Source organism: Dasypus novemcinctus, chromosome 15 (assembly GCF_030445035.2).
Source record: "Dasypus novemcinctus isolate mDasNov1 chromosome 15, mDasNov1.1.hap2, whole genome shotgun sequence".
NCBI classification, from domain to species: domain Eukaryota; kingdom Metazoa; phylum Chordata; class Mammalia; order Cingulata; family Dasypodidae; genus Dasypus; species Dasypus novemcinctus.
The window spans coordinates 99297070-99322381 of NC_080687.1; the positions used below are offsets into that span (position 1 = coordinate 99297070).

At 38.9% G+C, this 25312-nt stretch overlaps 1 protein-coding gene and 1 long non-coding RNA gene across 10 annotated transcripts in view; one reads left to right on the plus strand and one right to left on the minus strand.

Moving 5' to 3' along the window:
* CAB39L (calcium binding protein 39 like) overlaps positions 1–25312 on the minus strand; it is a 428008-nt gene that overhangs the window by 138736 nt on the left and 263960 nt on the right. For all 9 annotated transcript variants that reach the window (XM_071208292.1, XM_071208293.1, XM_071208298.1 and 6 more), the window contains one exon: positions 21596–21673. The gene's annotated coding sequence lies outside the window, so the exon portion shown is untranslated. The remainder of the gene's footprint in view (positions 1–21595; positions 21674–25312) is intronic.
* The window catches only part of LOC139436544 (uncharacterized), a 33276-nt gene continuing 8249 nt past the window's right edge, over positions 286–25312 (plus strand). Inside the window, exon 1 of the long non-coding RNA XR_011645861.1 lies at positions 286–374. This is a non-coding gene — a long non-coding RNA (uncharacterized lncRNA). The remainder of the gene's footprint in view (positions 375–25312) is intronic.

A 25312-nucleotide genomic window follows, 5' to 3' on the forward strand; every position in this document is an offset into this window, starting at 1 on the left:
AGGCATCTGTTTAGGGTGGTGAGTTTACTCACATGCACAATTTCTCTCTTTAATAGAGTTTTAGTGGCAGAAGGCTGTGTGTTACTGCTGTTCTTTGATTTTTGGTTCAACTTGTTCTGGGTCTTCAGGATTTTCCCTGCTAGTTGCTCAAATCTCAGCCCTTTACCTAGTGATGGGTTGCAGACCTGCTTCCTTGAGGGAGGCTGTAAAGGCTGGAAAAAACCTGTTACTTATTTACTTTTACTTTCCTCACGTGCACTTCTTGGTCTGGCAGTAGCTGGAGCTCTTTGGCAGCCCTCTCAGTCCAATGCCCGCTCGGAGTGTGTTTGCTGCAACGTAGACCAGATCAGTGTGATAGAGGATCCTGCCTGGAGGTAAGAGCCTCACAATTTAGACTTTCTCAGAGGCAGTTCTCAGTCAGATTGGCTCTTAGGCCCCTCTCTTTTCCTGGGTAGGAAGTACCAGTGTCTTCCACAACCAGCTCTGGTCAGAAGAGAGGGAGCATGGGAGCGCAGGGTCTCTTTAGTCTGGAGCAGGCTCCCAAGGCAAACACTGGCAGGGCCCACCTGGCCATGAAGGGCTCCTGGGACACAGAAGAACAAAGCTGTGGGTCAGAACCTGAGTCGGCCTTAGGCTGTGTCTCTCTCTCCCACTGCCAGCACCAGGCCCAGCGCCAGCCCAGAGGCTGGAGAATTCAAAGTGTCTACAGCGTAGGGGAGAGTACTGGCCTTTGCAGGCGCGGCTTTTAACTCACGGTTTGGCTGCTGTGATTCTTTTCCTTTGCCCCTTGCTCCTCTGTGCCATGTCCAGCTTCCCCTGGAGCCCTAAACCCTAGAAGATTTGTTTCCAGTCTGCTTCTGCATGTCCTCTAGCTATTTTTCTGGGAGAGAAGAGTCCCATGCCTTTCTTGTCTTCCATCTTCCCGGAAGTCCCTGTCAATTGGCTTTTAATCAGTTTGCCCTTTGTCTTCTATTAACACTAATCAACACCAGAAGTTGCTGAATCTGGACCTGCTGTTGTGAGTTCTTCTCTACCAGGACTCATTGCTCTGCCTATTACTTAAGACTCCAGCATAAACTGCTTCCATCTGGACGCTTCCTTCCAAATGAATCCGCCCCTTCTGCGCCGCAGCATCCCTGCGTGCTGCGCTTTAGATGGAGGTTGATGGTTATCTTTGGCAGATAAGAGATAAGTGGCAGGAGATGCTAGGGAGATCTGCCTTCCGTTAGATTCTAATCATACTATTACACATTTTCTGCCTCCCTGTTTTGTTCCTACTTACTTAGCTCAGGCCTGTGACCACATTTGAGAGACAAAATAGGCAGGCCCAGTGCCTGGGAAGTTCTTAAGCTCTCAGGCTCTGTATATCCCCCTCTAGTTAGCCTTTCCCCTGTGAGCTCCTCCCTTGTTTCCTACTCAAAATTTCTTGACTCAAATTCTGCTCTGATAGAGCTTTGCAAAACCACTTCTGATTACTATTCATTTTGTTTCCATGTGGCTTTATTCATTTATGATATCATCCTGAGGAGGGTGTTTGAAAATCTGGCAGCTGGAAGTGATTGCTATCTGGAGAGTCATAACTGAGACTTCTGTTCCCCCTGAACACACTTTACTCATGTCCTTGGATCGTTCAACATTTTTTGCTGCAAGAGGCAGAAAGTTTATAGCTTCCTTTGCTCCACATCTTGCCTGCATCTTTTAGAAAACCTGTAGCCATGTATATTTATTACTTAAAACCAATTGTCATTTATCAGCTCCACCCATTGCTCCATTGTCTACAGAATGTGTTCTCTGTATTTCTTATGTCCCCCTAGAAAGGTGGTCAGGCTCCCTAATTTCCCCACACTCTTCTCTCCTGATAATAACCCCACAGTTGCCTAAGCATACTGCAATGTTTGTGTGATACTTCTAAGCTGGTGGGAGTACAATAACACAAGAACTATAGTAGTATTTGGTTAAAGTGGAAAGTAATATAATTTTTCTGCAGGGATATTGACAATATATTGCAAAGGCTTTTAAATATTCCTATTTTTTCACTTAGTAATTCAATGTCTAGAAATTTATACAAGGAAAGTAATAGTATGCAAGAAAACATATATAGGGATGTTCACCACACCACTATATATGAACAAACACAAAACACAAAACAGGAAATAGAAATTAGTTACAAGTCCACAACAATGGGATTGACTATATTAATCATTGTGGCATGTGTGGCATGGGCACCAGCCAATCAAAGCAGCCCAACATTCCGTGTTCAAGGATTGGAAGATTAAATATTAAGATGTCAATTCCACCCAAAGTGATTTGCAGATCCAGTGCAATCCTGATAAAAATCTCAACAGACTTTTTTGCAAATATGGAAAAACCAATTATCAAATTTATCTGGAAGGGTAAGGGGCCCCGAATAGCCAAAAATGTCTTTAAAAAGAACGAAGTTGGAGGACTCTCACTTCCGACTTTAAAGCATATTACTTAGCTACAGTGGTAAAAACAGCATGGTACTGGTATGAAGATAGACATATCGACCAATAGAACCAAATTGAGAACTAAGAAATAGACCCTCACATCTATGTCAAGTGCTTTTGACAAGGCTGTCAAGCCCTCCCAGCTGGGCCAAAGCAGTCTATTCAAGAAATGTGTCCTTATCCAAAAGAAAGAAAGATAATCCCTATCTCACACCATGTACAAAAATTAACTCAGAATGGATCAGAAAGTGACAACCATAAAACACCTAGAAGAAAATATAGGAAAATACATATATGGTATGTGGTACTTGGTAGTTTCTTAAACCTTACACCCAAAGGACAAGCAATAAAAGAAAAAGATAGATAAATGGGACCTCCTCAAAATTAAGCACTTTTGCACCTCAAAGGACTTTGTCAAAGGGTGAAAAGGCCCACTCAATGAGAGAAAATATTTGGCAATCACATATCCGATAAGGCTTTAATATCCATGATACATAAAGAGATACTACAATGCAACAAGAAAAAAAGGAAGTACCCAATTTAAAAAGGGGCAAAAAGATCTGAATAGACAATTGTCCAAAGAAGAAATACAAATGGCAAAAAAGCACATGAAAAAGTGTTCACCATCACCAGTGATCAAGGAAATGCAGATCAAACCCTGCTGACCGGCTCTGCGGTGCAGCGCCTTCGTCACACTCTGCCCGTGTCTGGACCGCTCCCGGCGTGCTGCTGTCTCTAATCACACTGCTGAAGACTGTGGCACAAGTCCTCTGGCTTCCCCAAATAAAATTTATCAGTAAGATCTACATAGAGAGATAGTTACACTTTTGATAGTTTTCCAGATGTCTGCGAATAAATGCAATTTGTGACCTGTATTAATGATTTAATATAAAATGTGGAAACTAGATTAAAATGTTTGTCTTCAAAAAAAAATCCAATGAATCATGCCCCCCAAGCAAAACATATATATATATTTAAAAATACCTAATGTTGCTCAATAAAAACCTGCTAAAATGTAAAAAAAACAAATTACAAGGGGAGTGGCTGTAGCTCAAGTGGTTAAGTGCCTGCTTCCCATGTACTAGGTTCCGGGTTCAATCCCCAGGTACCTCCTAAAAACAAAACAAACAAACAAGAAAACCAACTCTCATTGGAGAGCAGATGTACTTCAGTGGTTGAGCACCTGCCCAGTACCTCCTAAAAACAAAACAAAGCAAAACAAAAACCCAAAACTACAATGAGATATCATTTCACACCTATTACAATGGCTATTATATAAAAAGTCAGCAAACTGCAAGTGTTGGCGAGGATGTGGAGAGATAGGAACACTTATTCACTGCTGGTGGGAATGCAGAAGGGTACAGTCCTGTGGAGGACTCTTTGGCAGTTCCTAAGGAAGTTGAATATATATATATTTTTAAATTTTATGATTTTATTTTATTTTTTTATATTTTATTTTATTTATTTTATTTTATTTTATTATTTTTGGAAGTTGAATATAGATTTCCCATGTGACCCTGCAATACCACTACTAGGTATATACCCAGAAGAACTGAGAGCAGTGACACAAACAGACATCTGTACACCAGTGTTCACAGCAATGTCATTCATGAATGCCAAAATTTGGAAACAATGCAGGTGTCCATCAACCAAAGAATGGCTAAACAAATTGTAGTGTATACACATGATGGATTACATAGCTGTAAGAAGAATTGAAATCATGAAGCATATGACAACATGGATAAACCTAGAGGACATTATGGAGTGAAGCAAACCAGACACAAAAGGACAAATATGGTATGACTGCACCATTATGAAGTAAATATATTGTGTAAACTCATGAAGTTAATAACTAGAATTTGGGTCACCAGAAAATAGAATGGAAAGCTGAGGGTTAACTTCTGCAGAATTGGTAAAAAGGTTGTTTGTAAATCTTTAAAAATGAATAGAAATGATGAAAGCACATTAACGTATTTGTAACTAGCAGAACTATCATATGGGTATGGCAGTGGTTGAAAGGAAAAGCCTAAGGACTTGTATATCACCAGAAGGGAAGCTAAAACACGTAACATGGGGCTGTATAACATAGTGAAACCTCATGTGGAATACAAATATTGGTAATATTACATATATAAGACTTTTTACAAAATAAAAATACAAACGAGAGAGACAGAAACAGAATAGCAGCTTTGTACAATAGGGGAAGCATAGAGAGATGGGGAGGTGATGAGTTTTGTTTGTTTTCTGTTTATTATTATTAGTAGTAGAATTGGAATAATGAAAATGCTCTAGTAATGACTGAAGTGGTAAATGTATAACTATGTGATTATACTCAATACCATTGTTGTACACTTTGAATGGATTTATGATTTATTAATATGCATCAATAAAACTTATGTTAAAAAAAGCAGATGTCCAGCCATCCAGCAGTCACGGCCAAGAAGTCCCTGTACCATTGTCCCTGTACATCAAGGGTGTTCATTCATTTATACAATTGACTATAATAAGGTAGAATATCAAGTTCATGATCTTTAAGAATATTTAAAGGAATGGGAACATACTTATTATATTCATCAAGTTTAAAAAATTTAAAAACTAAACAAGGAAGCGGACTTGGCCCAGTGGTTAGGATGTCCGTCTACCACATGGGAGGTCCGTGGTTCAAACCCCGGGCCTCCTTGACCCGTGTGCAGCTGGCCTATGCGCAGTGCTGATGTGCGCAAGGAGTGCCCTGTCACGCAGGGGTGTCCCTGCGTAGGGGAGCTCCACGCGCAAGGAGTGCGCCCCGTAAGGAGAGCCGCCCAGCATGAAAGAAAGTGCAGCCTGCCCAGGAGTGGCGCCACATACATGGAGAGCTGACACAGCAAGATGACACAACAAAGACACAGATTCCTGGTACCGCTGAAAGGATAGAAGCGGTAGCAGAAGAACACACAGCAAATGGACACAGAGAGCAGACAACTGGGGGGGAAGGGGAGAGAAATAAAAAAAAAATTTTAAATCTCAAAAAAAAAACAAAACAAAGAACTAAACTCAGTAAGGGTATAATCTCAAATTTTTTATCCCAATATTTATAAAAATATTTCTTTGTATATGAACATGAAATAAATAACAAAATGGTAACATCAGTTAGATCATTGATTATTTTCCTGTTGTTTATTCCTGTATATTTTTCAAATTTTCCATTATCACAGCATACAGTCATTTCTGCTACCACAATACAGCATTCCTAAATATCAACACGCTATGCAATATCACAATGAAAATTACAGGAATAAAGGGGAAAATGGGCTTGCAACACAATATTTAAAAACGTTTTCAGATTACATTTTAAAAAAGGTAGGAACCTAATATAAATGGTGGCATGTTTCAAATATGTTAAACGGTTAATAAATACATAAATACTATAATAAATGTGGCACTCTACCTTGAAAGGATCTGAAATTTGCTCATGGAAGTGGGTGTTGGAAGGGTTACAGCTTCTGAGTTATTGTGAAGTGGTAGAAGGAGGGTTATCTGAAATCACCTGGAAAGTTGTAACACCACTGGGGATGGGTGTGGCTATAAGACATCTGGCACACTAGCAGTATGAATAGCAGGGAGATGTTCGAGGGGTGTGTGTGCACACATGTGAGCGCAGGTGTTTTGTGTATTCCTGTGTGGCTCAGTTCAGCTGCATGGCTTTCTGTGGAGTATTTCTCCCTCCAAAAATTGTCCATAAGCAAATACAAAGTTTGCATTATATTCAAATGGTGCCCTAATATATCAATCACATAGAACAAATTCATATTTTCAAGCAAGTGTTACAGGAGAACTGTTACTTTCACCATCATAAAGTACATGCATATACATAAGTTAAAATATGCTAAGCAGCACTGTGGACCTCTCGGTGTAGTTTTGCTAATTTGTGTAAATACAGCCTTTCTTTAAAAAAGGATTTACCTCTGCCTTATTCCTTCGATCTCTTTCTTCACTTCTCATGCCTGCTTTTGTTTCTCTATTTTCCTCTAGTCCTACCATAGAGTAGAAAATATCACAGCTATGCCTTCAGGTAGCCCAGAAGTAGCATTTGCTTTATCTTCAATAGCCTTATGTCAAAAAGGAAGCCCCACAGCAAAGAAGAGCCTGTTTCCTGTAATCTCCATAGGCCATAGATGTCTCTAGCTCTTCCTTTTCATCCTTTCCATTTAAGACAGAATTTATGCTGTGATCCTGGAAACTGCTTAAAGATATTTGCTAAAACAAATATCGTGCAATGGGTTGGCATAAACAATGGGAATCTGTTGGCTCACGGTTTTGAGGCTTGTAGAAGTCCACAACCAAGGTGTCATCAAGATAATGCCTTCTCCCAGCAAACTGCGGTGTTCCGGTGTGACTTGCTGCCAGTGATCATTGTCCTTGGCTTTTCTGTCACATGGCGAAGCACATGGTGGCCTCTCGCGGCCTCTCTGGGTTCCACTGACTTCCAGTTTATTCCTGTGGCTTTCTCTGCATGTCTGAATTTCCTTCTGTTTATAAAGGACTCCAGAAATAGGATTAAGACCCATCCTGCTTCAGTCAGGCCACACCTTAACTGAAGCAACCTCACCAAAAGGCCCGCCTACAAGTTCACACCCACTGGAACGGGTTAAGATTAAGAACATGCTTCTCTGGGGTACACAGCTCCAAGCCACCACAATATTCAAGTTGTTTTCATAAAAGCAGAATATAGAAGAAATGTTTCTGCTTTTTTTCAGGAAGGAGGAGCTGAATTACACAAATGAGGTGAAACCCCTAACACCCACCACAACAGCATGGTGAGGAACAGTTCTGATATTGGCAATATTTCCAGAAACACCATAGCGGTCTCTTTCAGCATTGAATGTCATACTTTCTCACTTTCTAACAATAGTCTGGCCCCCTGCTGGTACTTGGCTGTAGTGGCAAGTGCAATACTTAGCCCTCAGCCATGAGATCTACTGTGCCAGTCCCAGGACTGACCTTGTTTTCTTTTTTTTTTTTAAGATTATTTACTTACTCCTCAAACACCTCCCCCCGCCCCCTGTTGTTTGTGCTTGTTGTGTCTATTCATTGTGTGCTCATCTTCTTTTAGGAGGCATGAGAACTGAACCTGGGACCTCCATAGGGAGGCAGCTAATTGCTTGAGCCACTTCTGCTTCCTGCTTTGTTGCATCTCTCATTGTTTTTCCTCCTTGTGTCTCTTTGTTGCATCATCGTGTGTCAGCTTGCCACATCAGGCCATCATGTCAGCTTGCTGACCTGCTCAAACTCTCTAAGAGGCACCGGGAACCAATCCCGGGACCTCCCATGTGGTAGGCGGGAGCTCAGTCAGTTGAGCCACATCCTTTCCCCTTGTTTTCTTAATGCCAAGCTATTGTGTATCTATTTCTATATACATATAGCAACTACTACGTATAGATATATAGCCTCTGAAGGCCTTTACATGATAAGGTTACCAGAACATTCTTCACATATCAAGTGGCTAGTATCACAGACCACATGATCTTTGGAATTACAGACCCAGATTTGAATGCACGCTGCTATGCACAAGTGAAAACACACCTTTAAATTGGAGCCTCCAGGATTGGCTTTGAGGAACAAATGAAATAACATATTGCTTGGCATGCAGTAAGTGCTAAATGTTAGTCATTGACCCACTCCCATTGAAATAGAAAAACAACTCAACCATAAATTAAAAGTACAAAAGTGCACTTATGGTCGCCCTGGCAACACTCTGACATGGAGCAGGTCCCATGAAGGAGTCACAGGCAGCATGGAATCAACCTCAGTCTCTAAACACGCAGTAGACACAAAGTGCTAGAATACTACACATGCCAGCGACACACACCACACACACCGCCACCACCAAACCCTTACTTAGGTGTTTGAGGATGTTTTGATTTCCCGATGTGCCAACCAGACCAAAATAATGCCATTAAAAAAGTGTCACACACCACGGATTTAGCATAAAAAAAAATATTATAGGGAGTGGATGTGGCCCAAGTGGTTGAGTGCCTGCTTCCCACATGGGAGGTCCTAGGTTCAGTCCCTGGTGCCTCCTAGGAGCAAAATAGCAAACAACAAACTAAAAAATCAACTCAGGGGAGCCAATGTGACTCAGTGGTTGGGTACTAGCTTCCCACGTATCAGGTCTGGGGTCCCTGGAACCTTATATTTTTATTTATACACACACACACACACACACACACACACACACACATTAGGGATAACAAACCATGGATTTTAGTGATGGCTTCATCAATGGCTTGCTAAATGATATTGGAAGAGAAAATTAACCTCTTTTAAGCTTTGGTTTCCATACATTTAAAGAACACTTCACCTCTCTTTCACAGGATTACAGAAATAATGGATATATATATATATATACACACACACATATATAAAATGCTGGACAAATTAGTATGGTAGAAAAGTTTTTAGTAAAACTTTTCAGTTTTTAGTAAAGTGGAATGGCATTAAAAATATACTCTTTTTTATTAGAGAAGTTATAGGCTAATAGAAAAACCATGCAAAGTACAGAGTTTCCATATCCCACCCCCACATGCAATTTCCCACACTATTAACACTTTGCATTAGTGGGTTATTTTTGTTAAAATTCATGAAACAATGTGATTATAATTATACTATTAACTATGGCCCATAGCTTATATTGGGGTTTACTATTTGTATTGTGAAATTCTTTGTTTTGTTTTTTTCCATTAAAGACATTGTAGGTTTAGACAAAAATCATGCTGAAAACACAGGGTTCCCATATCCCACCCTATCATTAACTCTTCGCCTTAGTATGGTTCATTTGTTACAAATGATGAAAGACCGTTTTTATAATTTTATTATAAACTGTAGTCCGAGGTTTACACGAGGGTTCAATGTTTGTGTTGTACAGTTCTATGGCTTTTTAAAAAAATTCTGATAACACATAGACAACCTAAAATGTTCCCTTTTTAACCACATTCAAATAGATAATTCAATGGTATTAATTACAGTTACAATGTTTCACTTTCATTCCCACCATTCCATTACCAAAACTTTTCCTTCACCCAAACAGAAACTGTGTACCAAATAAGCATTAACTGCCCATTCCAACCCCCACCATAGCGCTAGTAACTGGTATTCTAGTTTATGACTGTGTCATAATTTGCTTATTCTAATAGTTTCATATCAGTGAGCTTATACAATATTTGTCCCTTTGTGTTTGGCTTATTTCACTCAACATAAGGTCTCAGGGTCCATCAGTGTTGTCCCAAGCATCAGGACTTCATTTCTTTTTATCGGTGAATAATATTCCACTGTATGTATGTACCACATTTTATTTATCCATTCATTGGTGCATGACCCCTGGTGTCTTCCACCTTTTGGCAACAGTGAATAATGCCACTATGAACACTGATGTGCAAACATTTGTTTGAATCCCTGCTTTCAATTCTTTTGTGTATATACAAAAAAGTTAGATTACCCAGTCATATGATAATTCTATACTTAACTTTTTGGGGAACTGCCAAACTGTTTTTGCAAAATAACCAATTTAATAAGTCTGAAGTACCAGGGAGACTTGTGGATTTGATGCTCACTAGGTAACTGAACACACAGAACTAGAACTTGGAGAGAAAATAGAGCTGGAATGATACACCCAAGGGTCACCCATAAAGAGGTAATTATATTCTGCCAATGAAGTATGAGAAAGACCAAAATGAGAACAAAGGACAAAAGTTTAGGAAACACCTACAAGTGGTGACAGGTAAAAAAAAGGGTGACTAAAGAAAGAGTGGTCAAAGATGGAGAAGACATGGCTAGAAACATACTATCACTAAGACCAAAAAAAGAGACTTTCAGAAACAAAAGTGTTCAATAATATTCAATGCTGTAGGGCAGAGATGAATACTCCATCTAGCAATCTGATTTCTAAGTTCCCCTTTCAATTCTTACAAAGCAAAGGCATAAGGGGGAAAGGAGGCCTTCAGGGAACCATGTAGGACAAGGAAGGGGACTTTTTAAGAATTCATGTTCCCCCTAAATTCCTACAGAGATAGGCTGAAAGTCACAGAGACCAAAGCGAGGCTGGGACCACTAAAGCATACTGCAGAATAGCAAGGCACGAAACAGGCAAGGGGAGGCTAAGCGCATCTTTCTGGGAAACTGCTAATATTGGCTCTGATCTAGGCAACTTGACTCAAGTGCCCTGTCTAGGACACTGGGTGAGAGGCTGGAGTCTTAGTGGTACCAGACACACAACAAACAGGGAAGGGCAAAATTAAGATTATAAAAGTTTAAGAATGAAGTTATGAAGGCACAAGCATATACTACTATTTCCAAACGTTTTTTAAGGAATTGAAGGATACCTTGAAGGGTTAATAAAAGGAGTTTTTAAATTTGAACCCTAGGTAGACTGAATGGGACAGATACAGGGAAGATGCAAGATGAGAAGGGGATAATCAATGGGGCAAGATTCTTGAGCCCATAATCGAAGAAGGCATCAAGAACGCAAGTGGAGAGGATAACCTCCGAGCAGGATGATACCTATTTGTCTAACAGGAGAAAAAGAGAGAAAGTGTGGGTAAAGAGAACTGTTCAGGTGAATAGAAATGAAGCTAGGAAGTATATATTCAATTTTCTCAGAGAAGCATGACCCAAGGTCATGAGTGAGGGTGCAGAATGTGAGTTTGGGCACAGTGGAAATTGGTCTTATCAAGAGAACTGTATAAACATAAAAAGAAAACCTAAAGCTATCACTCAAGTACAGTGAATCCTAAATTGTAGTTCCAATTCCACTTAGATCAAGTCAATTCAACAACACTAAGTGAAAGACATGCTATGGCATTCCTCCAACTTCCCAATTTAAGGAAATATCAGAGTGAGGGAAGAAAGATGTCAGGAGTCCTAAGAGAGAATAAACGACTAACGTCATAGCCACCCACAACAGGCTGAGGGCAGTAACCACAGTCAGAGAGCAATACTTCTCTTATTTCTCTGCCCTTCTGTCTGGATCTATTTTCTGTTTTCTCTTGGTACTTTTGTGAAAAGTTCTTGTTTGAGTCATAAGAACACAACAAACCATTATAAAAGAACTCCCATCCAATTCAAAACTGACACACATTCTCTTTTTATAAGATATACTTCAACTTTCCTAGTTCGTATAAACTTCCATTTTTCAACAAATTATTGAAGTCAGAACTACATAAAAAAGCTATGCTGGAAATTTACATTATTATTACAAAGCTTTTAAAAGTACAATTTGTGAGCTGGTACTCTGGACTCAAGTAGGAAAATAGGCTCTAAATAGAACACAGACTGAAAGGACAAGGAAGGAAGTAGGTTGAGTGAAGGGACAGAAAACCTTGAGTTATAAATAACTTGCTTTAAAATGTCAAGGGAAACGAGACTCAAAGTATCACTTTTTACACAGTTATTTTTTTTCTTTATTTGATAAGTTGTGGGTTTACAATTATGCATAAGATACCAGATTCCCATAACTACGCAATAACAACAGTGTGCATTGGTGTGGAACATTTGTTACAACTGATGATAGCACATTTTTATAATTGTACTATTAGTTAAAGTTCATTGTTTAACTTCAGGTTTACTGTTCAGTGTAGTCCCACGGATTTAAAAAAAATTTTTAAATTGTTACCATATATAGAGTCTGACACTTCCCCTTTTAATCATATTCAGATGTATATTTCAGTGTTGTTAATTGCATTCACAAGGCTGTGCTGCCATCACCACTGCCCATTATTAAAACATTTCCATCATTCCAAATGGGAACCCTGTATTTAACATCCTAAATATATAATAATCAAATCTGGTTTAATACCAACTTAACTTCAACAGCATGCACATATACTTTTCCTATAGCTTCTGTTCCCTCACCATTCTTTTACTTGTCGCCGCTTATATCTTTGTACATAGATTTATCATTATTTTTTATGCATTTGCATTTTAGTTCCTGTAGGAAGAAAAAAGTGGAGTTAAGTAACAAATAATGCAATATAATCATTCATAATTATGTCATAATTATGACATTCATAATTATTCAAAAGGTTGCCTTTACCGTTGGTCTTCATTTCTTTATGCTGCTTTGAACCACTGTCTAGTGTCCTTTTGTGTCAGTCCGAAGAACTTCCCTTAGCATTGCCTGTAGGGCAGGCCTAGTGGTGACAAACTCCCTCAGCTTTTGTTTATCTGAGAATGTCTTATTCTCTTTCTCATTTTTTTAAGTCCCCCCACCCCCACGCCCCACCATGAGTTGGCTCCCTCATCTGTTGTTCATTGTTTTGTTCATTGTCTGCTCGTTGTTTTTGCTCATTATCTCCTCATTGCTTTTGCTCATTGTCTGTTTTCTTTAGTAGGCACCAGGAACTGAACCCAGGACCTCCTGTATAGGAGGCAGGCACTCAACTGCTTGAGCCACATCCTCTCCCTCTCCCTCATTTTTGAAAAAGAGAGTCTCACTAGATAAAAATTTTTGGCTGGCAGTTGTTTTCTTTTAGCACTTTAAGTATTTCAACCCAAAGCCTTGTCATCTCTATGCTTTTTGATGAGAAACTGGCACTCAATCTAATTGGGACTCCTTTGTATGTTACATATTACTTTTCTCTTGCAGATTTCAGAACTCTCTCCTTGTCCTTTGCATTTGATAGTGTAATCGGTGTATGACGAGGCGTATTTTTCTTCATGTTTATTCTGTTTGGTATTCTCTGAGCTCCTTGGTTGTGCATATTCACTTCTTTGCTAAATTTGGGAAGTTCTCTGCAATTATTTCTTTGACTATTCCTTCTGCCTTTTATTCTCTTCATGGGGCTTAAAGGATGCATATTTGGTGCATTTGATGGTGTCCCAGAGCTATCTTAGACTATTTTTGCTTTTAATTTGTTTTTCTTTCTGCTCCATAGCCTGACCCATTTCAAGTGTCTTGTCTTCAAGTTCACTGATTCTTTCTTCTGCCAGCTCTAATCTTGAAACCCTTCTGAGAATTTTTCATTTCAGTTAATGTGTTCTTCAACTCCAGTAGATCTTTTCAGTCCTTAGTAAAATTTCTGTCTCTTTACTTGGAGTCCTGTACTGCCATTCATTGTTTTCCCATTTACCTTTAGTTCTTTCTCTATATTTTCTTTCATTTCCTTTAGCATATTCAGCTCATTTTCTTAAAAGTCTTTGCTCAGTAAGTCTGAATTCTCATCTTCTTTGTTGACCTTTTCTGTATTTTTATCCTCCTCTTTTGGATGGGCCACATTTCCTGTTTCTTTGTCTTGTACTCTTTTCTTGTACACTGTACATTTTAATAGTTTAAAATATTTCTGGATTTACTCCCTGAGATGTCTGTTTCTTCATTTTGTAACCAACTGGTGATAAGACAGAGATTTTCTTCTGATAGTTTCAGCCACCCTCTCAGAAAGGCCTGCCAAAGGCAAATGCAGGGTTTTCTCTGGCTTTCTTGGCCTCTGTCCTGTCCTGGGCTTTTGCATGTTAGTTGTTTTGGAGTTGCCCTGTATACAAGAGTTTGTTTGTTGCCCCTATCTCCCAGGAGACAGATGTCCATCTCTGGGATGTTTGAAGTCAGCAGGTCTTTGTCCCAGGCTGTTGCCTCTACAGTTTTTTATAGTCTTTTTGTAGCCTCAAGCTGCTTTTACCTCAAGGACAAGTTCTGGAAAAGGATAACCTTGTAGAGTGCTTTCCCAAGGCAGTCTTTCCCAGTCAAAATAGGATCAGAGACCCACAAAAGGCACAGACTGACTTCAAAGCACCCTGTGGAGGGGATCGGGAGGGCACCAAAAGCTTTCTGACAGCTCCCCAAAGTTGAGCCTTCCTGGTCTACCCAACAAACACAGCCCTTCAGCTAACTGTCCCCTCAGCCTGAGGAGGCACTGCATCTTTAAATCTCCACTGCCTCCACCCCTGTCCAGCAAGGGTTGAAACAACAGCTGCCCTCAGAGCTGGGCCCCCAGCAATCCAAATTCATTCATCAAAAGCCACAGTCAGCAACTGGCCCCTGTTCTTGGGGAAGGGGATTCTTATGTCCCCTGTTCTTGGGGAAGAGGATTGTGTTGGCCCTTTCTATCAGTAGCAGTGAGCCAGGGATTGGACTCTGTGGCAGCCTGCTGCACGAGTGGGGGATGGGTACAGGAGCCGCTGTGCAGGGAAAGCAATTTACTCTTTTTTTAAAAAAAGATTTATTTTTTAATTTCTCTGCCCCCCCCCCACTTCCCAGTTGTCTGCTCTCTGTGTCCATTTGCTGTGTGTTCTGCTGTGACTGCTTCTATCCTTATCAGCAGCACTGGGAACCTTTGTCTCTTTTTGTTGTGTCAGCTCTCTGTGTGCACGGCACCATTCCTGGGCAGGCTACACTTTCTTTCGTGCTGGGTGGCTCTCCTTATGGGGCACACTCCCTGTGTGGGGGGCTCTCCTATGCAGGGGACACCCCTGCGTGGCACGGCACTCCTTGCATGCGTCAGCACTGTACATGGGCCAGCTCCACACAGATCAAGGAGGCCCGGGGTTTGAACCACAGACCTTCCATGTGGTAGGTGGATGCCTATCCATTGGGCCAAGTCTGCTTCCCAATTTACTCTTCTTTATTGTAATTTATCAGCCTCTTCCTCCTGCTCATCCCTGAATGCTGTACAGTGTTCTTCTGGTCTCCAGAGCTCCAAAATAAATGTTTAGACAGTTCTTGCCTGTTTAATAGTTGTTTTGGTGGAAGAACTGAGTCCCGGGGCTCTCTACTCCACCCTCTCCCTCAGAAATCTCTGGTTATGAAACATTAATAATGAAAAGTACTTTAGACATGACATTTAATTTTCAGATTCAAACAAAGCCATTTATAGCAAACAGACACATATCATTATGTAATAAAACTTATTCAGGAAAAGTGGATGTGGCTCAAGTAACTGAGCTCCTAACTGCCACATAGGAGGTCTAGGGTTCAATCCTTGGGACCTCCTGGTGAAGGCAAGCTGGCCCACACAGTAGACTGGCCTGAGCAGAGGGCTGGCCCACGTGGAGTGCAGGCCCGCACAGAGTGCTGGCGCAGCACGATGACACAACAAAAAGAGATACAGAGGAGAGACAATAAGAGATGCAGCAGACCAGGGAGCAGAAGTGGTGCAAGAGATTGAGCGCTTCTCTCCCACTCCGGAAGGTCCCAGGATCAGTTCCCAGTGCTGCCTAAAGAGAAGACAAGCAGACACAGAATAATGCACAGTGAATGGATACAGAGAGCAGACACTGAGTGTAGAAACAACGAGGGGAGCAATAAGTAAAACAAACAAATAAACAGGGACTTGTCTCTTAAAAAAACTTATTCAGCTACAGTAACTTATTACATGGAAATATGTCTATGGAATTGGTTTAGTAATTACACTGGATACCACTGACTTTATAAACATGTTTTACCATAACTCTGAAAAGTTATTAAAGCCTTTTTTTACAGGCATAAATTCATATGAGTATTCATTTGAACATACATATATACAATTCTTTAAAATGGGATCATACTACACACACGGCTTTACAACTTGCTTTTGTTTCTTAAGAGTATATACTGGATTTCTTTACATTCCAGATTTTACATATCTATATTTTTTTCTTTATCTGTAGATATTTAGGTTGCTTTCCATTTTGTGTGTGTGACTATTTTATAGTCTATTTTTAACTTATTTGCTGGTAACATAAGAATAAATTAGGATTAAAAATCATGACTTTAGTTTTCCTCTGAAAGAGGAAGTTGTAAAATGATCATCTAATAGCTTTGGATACTCAGTATGATTTTGGAGAGCTTAATCTCACTAATTCTTCACTATGGTTCAAATACACTTAACAACTCTTTATTGGTATATTTTTACAACATTAGTTTGGTACTAGGTCCTCCGAGGAATTAAAAAGAAGTCTGTAACCAAAGACCTCCTTCAAGGACCATATAACATTTTTGGGGAAAACTTACGTATCTATATGAAACAATTACACCCAAATATAAAAACTGAAGAATGTGTAAAAAAAAAAAAAAAGAAATAATCAAGGGACTAAAAAGTAAAGTATGACCATTAAGTGCCATAAAGTAAAATAAAGAATTTTATATATATATTTTCTCCTCCTACTAAGGAGAAAAAAGGCAAAGAATTAATGAAAGAAATAGGAATTGATGCACTTTGAAAAAGTACTAAAATTTGTATAAAGACAGTAAAAGGAAAAAGGGTGCTTATTTTCCATTTAATTAGCCTGGAGTTAATTTTGATCTATGATGTTTCACTGAAATCTACGATTACAGTAAAAAGAAATCTGTACACCATAAAAGAGAATATTACTCAACAATAAAAAGAACAAAAAAATTAGTGCATATTTCTTGCCTTCTTTTTAATTGACTTTTTATATCTCATACATATTTCCTTCTACTGGTTTAAAAAAGGAGCACTCTGTTTGTCTTTTAGTGGTAACACTTGAAATCGACCTTTCCCTTTAGGTCATATAATACATGGACCTTAAATACAGTGATGGTTAGGTTCAGGCGTTAACTTGGCTAGGTAATTGTGGCCAGTTGTTTGGTCATGTAAACACTGGCCTAATCATTACTGTGAAGACATTTCATGAACTTAAATCATCATTAAGTTGATTGCATCCATGGCTGATTAGATCTATAATCAACTGAGGAGATTGCCTTCAGCAATGCGAGACATCTTATCCAACCAGTTGATGCTTTAAACAGAGAGTGATGATTTCAGCAGTCAGAAGAGAGAATTTCCATCTCTACTTTAGCCAGCCAACTTCTCCTGAGGAACTCATCAGTAATCTTCATCAGGGTGCTAGCTTGCAGCCTGCCCTACAGAATTTGGATTTGTGCATCTCCAAGGTCGCATGAAACAATTTTATAAAATCTCAATGTGTACAGATATCTCATCAGTCCTGTTTCCCTAGAGAACCCTAGCTAATACAAATACTGAAATTCTAATAATCACCTCCTGGCTTATAGGCCATTGTAGGCCAGTACAATATTATAATTCTACTTGGTTTGTTTACTATAAATTAAGCATTACTATTATTTCCTTCTGTCAATGTTGGCTTACATTTATTCATGTTTACCATTTTCTTTACTCTTTTTTCTACTCTTCCTTTTTGTTTTTTAAAGATTTATTTTATTTATTCTCTCCTCCTGTTCCCCCCCCCCCATTGTCTGCTCTCTGTGTCCATTCACTGTGTTTTCTTCTGTGTCTGCTTATATTCTCATTAGATGGCTCTAGGAACCAATCCTGGGACCTTCCGGAGTGGGAGAGAGGCGATTACTCTCTTGTGCCACCTCAATTCCCTATTCTGCTACGTCTTCTTACCTTTTCTCCTCTGTATCTCTTGTTGCATCATCTTGCTGTGCCAGCTCTCCATGTTGGCTGGCATTACTGTGTGGGGCAGCTTTCTCGTGCTGGGTGCATTCCTACACAGGGAGGCACTCCTGCACGGGGCAACCTTTCTGTGTGGGCCAGCTTGCCATGTGGGCCAGCTTACCCTCACCAGGAGGCCCTGGGGGTCAAACCCTGGGCCCCCTATATGGTAGATGGGAGCCCAATTGGTTGAGCCACATCCGTTTCCCATCTATTCTTTTTCTATCACACCTTTCTTTTCTAACCTTCCTTCTAGGACCATTTCTTTCTTGAAGACCATTTAGAATTTATTTTTTTAATGTGGGTTGTGAGCTGTTGGTGAGTCTCTTTTTGTTTCTCATTCTTCACCTTGACAACAAGGAACAGTAGATGGGATAAGCAGCTGACAGTCCCCAAAAGCCTGAGACAGAGGAGGCCGAGGAGGAGGTCACTCTGGGAGAAAGGGATCAGAAGGGCCACTGCATATTCTGAGGAACACATGCTCAGAAAAGACCTGAGAGACTTCCAGACCTGTGCCTCAGGTGGATCTGTGGACACCACACAGTCTGGAGGTGAAGGCTAAGGCAGAGTTAAGGCAGCTGGTTTAGCACTAAAGAGTGTCCCAGCTCAGAGCCAAGCTGCAAAAATGGGAAGAGTTGTCTTTTTTTTTCTTTTTGGCTCCAAGCATTTAAGGAAATCTCTGAGATCACTGGCTGTCCACTGAGAAACAAAACAGACTTTAGTGAGCACACATGACAAGAAAAACCGTATTTGTAAAATCAGTTTGTAAAAGTCACAAGGTGGGAAGCAGCTGTGGCTCAATCGATTGGGCTCCCATCTACCATATGGGAGGCCCTGGGTTCACATTCTAGGGCCTCCTTGTGAAGGCAGGCTGGCCTGCACCTGTGGAGAGCTGATGGCCTGAGCCCTCAGAGAGCTGAATGGCCCATGCCCATGGAGAGCTGGCGTGGCAAGATGACACAACAAAGGGAGACAAGCAGAAGAGTGTGCAGCAAATGGACACAGAGAGAAGACAGAAAGCAAGCCGCAAAGGTGGGGGGGGCTAAATAAATAAATAAATAAATAATCTTTTTTTAAAAAAGTCACATTTACTGGATATACAACAAATGACAGAGTGGTTCTAGCTACTGAACCCCACATTAACATTTCTCATGAAACGTGCCCAACTTGGGAAAAACAAACAGGATTGTGTTCCTGGAGACTTCTAAAGAAAATATAATAAACTATAACAATCTGGACAATTTAAAAAATGCTTCCAGCCCATTGAATTCTTTTACATGCAATCATTTAAATCTACTCAACTACTGCATTCCATCCACATGAATCTGACTAAATTATATAAATTGCCAACCCTGATTTTGGCTTGTAGTTTCAAACTATGACTCTATTACAAGGGGCAACAAATTTAGCCTCGGAGCTGTGTGTAGGAGGGGTTCATTTTGGATGGAGAAGAAAGTAGGAAAAGCTTACTAAATAGGGAAAATTAACTATATTCATCACTGGGAAATCAATGAGTATTTTGTTAACCTAAATACTCTTGGAAGAAAATAAGAATAAGTAATCACCTAGGTCCTCTACTTTTTAAGTGCCAAGCATTTTATAAATGTTTAATTGTAGGTGGAGAAGGTCTGCAAGTAGACTTGTGATAAAATTCATCTTTTCAGTGTAAATCAATTGTAGTGTGCCACATACACATTCAAAACATCAACCCTCTCAAGCAGAGAAAGCAGCATAAATATGTAAAGGGGAGGAGCTCATTTGACCCCTAACTTAAATTGTATTCCTAGATGAAAATGTTTCCCCATGCACTGTATAAATGAAAACGTCCTGCTTTGCATGTGTAGAAAGATTTGCCAACTTCTTGGCAATTTCTGGTTTCCCACCAATATTCCTTCCTTAAACATATCTTATCAAAGAAGTTCAACTGCTAACCAACAGACTTTTCCTCGTAGTGATGTACTTAATGCAACTCTAGTTGCTAGTAGAATGGAATTGGATTATCCATCAGGATGAGATATATACACACAATGCAAACTTGAAAATCACCTCCAACTTTAAAACCAATTTCAAAAAAACCCTAAGTGATTTATTTCTTACTAAAGCATAATAAAAAGGGATATTGGCAAAAAAAAGGTCATTAGGTAGGCTATTCAGAAACATAATTTCACTCTGTATTTTGTTGGTAGTTTAATTTCCTTTCCCCCACTTTAAAAGGAAATCATTATTACCAATCTTTACTCACAATAAGTGGTTAAGGGCATTTCCCTTTCATTTTGTATCTGTAAGCCAAAAATTACTGATGAGTTTTTACAAATTACAGGGGATTACATTATCCACTCATCAGTGATTTCTGGCATAGACACAAATAATCTACCATCTGAAACATAGTATGACAGTTTTGATTCACACATGGGAAATCTTATGAGCCCACGACAGAATCAAATCATTAGATAAGGTCAGACTATAAGTATTTCCACGTATATTTGAAGTCAAGAATATATATACAATATTAAAATATGCACATACAATACAGACACAAGGATTAACTTTGTAGAAAACAGAAATGCTCAAACACATTTAGTCTACTATATAAAAACCACTGTATTTTAAAGACAAAATTGTAAGTTTCTCTTTTTAAAAAATTGATACATCTTTGATTTAAGATACTTTAACAATTCTTTCCATTTCCTCAAATAAGATTAAAAGCCTACCATTAACCCTCTATCCTGGATCCCATGCCAAGCTAAAAAGAAAAAAAAAAAGTAAAGAAGGAAGGGAAGTAGGAAGGAAAAAAGGAAAGAGAGAGAGAAAGAGGGAGAAGGGGGGAGTCTTTTTCAATTTCATTAAATAACTCCTATTACTGATTAGAATTACTTTGAAATGTAATCTCTTCATATAGTCAAAAGCAGTACGTCATGATAAAATTTTAGTTACTTTATCCCTTGGACATTAGTAAAAATAGAAGAAATATAATTTCTGCCCATTTCTGTTTATCATAATGATGATGAACTTCTCTTCTTATATTGCCACCCCAATTTCTCAGAACACTTGTTCATGGTGCCATTAAGAAATCATTTTACTTTACTAATAGTAAAGTCTTTGAAAAACTCCAAAGCCAGCCATAGAGAATTCTCTAAAGAGAATTGCAACTGGGATGACAGCCAACCAAAGGAGAAAATGTAAATGCAAAGAGTTCACAAACTATAAAGCAACATATGAACATTGTTATTAATGGTAGTCATTAATAACAACAATAATATTTTCAATGTTGATATATTTCAATTCACACAGTGAAAATGTAACCACAGTGAATGAAAATTAAAAAATTAGTGGTTAAGCTACAGATGTGCTTTGCTGAAGAGCTTAGGTAAAAGGAACCATCAGCTCCCCAAATCCACCCTACCAAACCCAAAAGAAAGCTTGCTAGAGCCTCAGCAATTTCTCTTGGAGTACAGAGAATCAAGGTGATGCTTTTTTTTTTTAAAGTTCAGAATTTCACTTTTGTTTAATTAAATAAATCTCTCCATTTTCCTCAAAATTGAATATATTGCTTAAAGTCATTTTGATTGTTTTTGCAATAGAGAAATTTAAGCTGAACATTTATCAAACTTATTCAACATTATTCCTCAAGAAAGGTTGAGACTAAAAAGGATATACAAAGCTGTACATCTGTGCAATGACACAGATACATACATTAAGTACATTGTTAAACTAAAGCATTAATATTTGGACTAAGTTTGATGTTACCTCGGGGACTCCTAATTTTCAACACACTTCCAAAAAGTTTTCCACATTTCTTCTGCATTTGGCCATGCTGAGTTTGGGCTATAAATGCAAAGATGCAGAAATAATGGATTAGTAAAAGAGAAACCACATTAATAACAGGTTACATTTTAAATTTCCTGAATGGCACAAGAAATACAAGTTTATTGGGGAAAAAGAAAATAACACATACATCAGCAAGTAAAGAAAATACAAATGAGAAACCTCTGCCCAGAGATAATAACTTAATACTTTGGATTATATTCTTTATATGTACATAAAGAATATAAATAGCATATGTATATATATATATAATTTTTTAATGGAATCATACTGTTGTATAAAACCTGCTAGGATTCACCTAAAAGGACATCATAGAAATTTTTCCCCATCAGTAACTGTATTTCTGTTGGAAGAGTTCAATTTACCAGGCCAATCAGTCTCCTTCCCACCAAAGCCATGGGTTTGATTAGAAAGAGGCAGCAGCAAAGTAAACAACATGAATTTTGGGGGATATTCACAACTTCACCAAGAGCCTCTCGAAATCGAGTTGACCCTGGCAATGGAAGACTTAGAAGGTGTGGGATGAGTGAGAGATACGTTTGGCTCACACCTTTTAATTTTTCCCTGACAGGTTTTAAATGCTTTCCCACTACACTTCAATATTCCACTCTTAGCTCCCTTGAAAGGAGGCAAGGAGCTTCAGTGTTGCTCACTGTTTGGTGGACAAGCAAGGCTCTCTAGAGACTGACTGACACCTAACAGGCAGGGGCAAAGTGACTCTCACTCCATTTCATAGGGGCCCAGAGCAAGCTTCAAGAAATCTAAGTTTGCATAGTATTTGTTTAAAAAAAGAAAAAAAATTTCTCCCTTTCCCATACACACACACTTTAAAAAAAAAACAAAAAACCTGCCACCAGGGAGAACAGTTTGGTTGGGAGGCTCAGCAAACATCTTTCCTTTGACTACAGAGGAAAGCCTGGTCCACCTTGAAAGGATGGGCAAGAAGTTGCTTGGGTGGTTTTGTCTCCCCCTGGCGTGTTTTAAGATAAGACAGCTGCAGTAAGCCTCATGCAAACAGAAGGAGCAGGCATGGGCAAGGTGAAGCGGGGATACCAGAAGACAAAACATAAGCTGACAATATGTCACAGTAATTGAAACAGACATTTAAGAAGAATTTTTACCACATGGGGAAATATTTAGGCTATAATAATAAACTTATAAATGGCATACACGAGGAACTCACAATTAAATGGAAAACAAATAGTAATAAAGAAGCCAAAATGTAAACAGTCACTGTCTGAGTGATGGGATAAAGGACTTATTTTTCTTTTGCTTTGCTCTATTTTTTTCTTTTTTCTCCAATAAGCCATTATTTCCCATTATTTTTCAATTTTTAAAATTTTATTTACAGAAGAAAAATGTGAAATTCAAAACATCTTTAAAAGAGTAGAGCATATTTTCTAAAGAATTAATGAAGTATATAAATGTGCATTGATAAATGCTTCACCAGGTCATCTCACACTTTGGAAAATGATAACTATACATTCAAATTGGGGAAAGAGGAGTCTGGAGTTTCTTCTCATGATTGGAAAAAATGATTACATGAGAATTTGTCACATAGCTCAGAGCAACTGTATAGGTTGTACCTTATTAAAAAGTACAAGTTTCATATTAGATTACAGAACAGAATTAACTGCCCCACATAAGGCTCCTAGAGGCAGATTCCAAAGCAAGAAAATTAACCCTTTTCTTTTTACCAAATCAATTTTATTGACACATATTAATACAGCATAAACCCATCCAAAGTGTACAGAAAATTGACCTTTTTCCCAATGTTGTCTGAAGTTAAATAAAAGTAGTCAGGCTTTTGAAAGGAAAATATGTTCCAAAGTATAGAACTAAGGACTGTATTTTCTGCATGATATTTCTATAAACCTACAACTGCTCTAATTTAAAAAAAAAAAAAGATAGGCAGAGAAAAGGAAACCTGAGCATTGAAATGGGATCATCAGCTAATTTTTTCTGCTGCCAAGAGAAAAAGAAATTGGGACAAATAATGCAACTGGGAAATGTTCCTGGGAGGAGTACAGAGGGGCTTGGGTGAGGCTTTCACCAGTCCACTGATAATACGATGCTGGGTGAACACTTTCCATTGAAACTAGGGGCTCTGAATTTTGAAACTCTGCTATATATTCACCAATGATAAAAATGGCTTACATTTAGGTGTATTTTAACATGTCAACTGCAATGGCGAGAGTTTCCTATGTATTGCATTTCATCCAGACAAGTATATGCCCATTATGGAGAAGAGCAAATTAAGTTAAAAAGAGGTTAAGGATGGGAAGTGGACTTTGCCCAGTGGTTAGGGCATCTGCCTACCACATGGGAGGTCCGCGGTTCAAACCCCGGGCCTCCTGACCCATATGGAGCTGACCCATGTGCAGTGCTGATGTGTACAAGGAGTGCCCTGACATGCAGGGGTGTCCCCCATGTAGGGGAGCCCCACATACAAGGAGTGCACCCTGTAAGGAGAGTCACCCAGCATGAAAGAAAGTGCAGCCTGCCCAAGAATGGCACCGCACACACAGAGCTGCCACAACAAGATGACGCAACAAAAAGAAACACAAACTGCCGGTGCCACTGATAAGGATAGAAGTGGTCACAGAAGAGCACACAGTGAGTGGACACAGAAAGCAGACAACGGGGGGGGGGGGAGAAAAATTAATAAAAAATAAATCTTAAAAAAAAAACCTTTTAGAAAGATTTCAAGGCAGAACTTCCTCTACTTTAGAAATAATGTTTTTAAGTAGTAGAATGAAAGGAGTAATGAAAGGAAGAACTTCTTGGGCTCAGTATTTTCTCAGTCCTGGCTAAGAAAATATAAAAAGGGAATGAGTTGACAAATGAAAATAAACTGACTAGTACATTTATTTAAATCACCGGTTCTTAACCAGGGGTCCATGGACCAAGATTTCAGGGGGTCTGTAAGCTTGAATTGAAAATTTAAAAAATCAACATTCTTGTGGGGACATGTTGGTGAGGGTATGATATATTTATTGAATAATACACAGTATAGTGTGGACTTAGTATGATTTTTATTTTGATGTAGTGTGTTCTGAATGCAGTGTCTAACTGCCTGCAAAAAGGCTACTAAGGATGGCAGAGATGGGTTTATGACACCGTGGGACAGGTCAATTTCTAAATGTTTGCTGAAAATGACTGATTCAATGGATGTTGAACCATGTAAGATTATCAGGTATTGAAATTAAGAGAAAGTTGTAAAACATAATTTTGAGTAATCCTAAAATTTAGTTTGAAGACATACTGATGTTGAATGCCATAAAACTATCCGCTGTTACATTCTGAGAAGGGGTCCATGGTTTTCACCTGACTGGCAAAGGGGTCCATGGAACAAAAAAGGTTAAGAACCCCTGATTTAGATCAACTTTGGTTTCTTCCATCAGCATCAGGTAGTTTTCAAATACAAGTACTACACATGTTTTGTTAGATTTACACCTAATCATTTTTGTTTGGGCAACTGTAAAATGGTATTATATTTTAAATTTTGGTATCCTCATGTTCAATGTTTATATATAGAAATACCATTTTTTACATTTACTTTGTATCCTGCTACATTAGTGAACTTACTTATTAGTCCTAGGAGTTCCTGTTTTTGTTTTTGTTTTTTTTTTTCTCTTT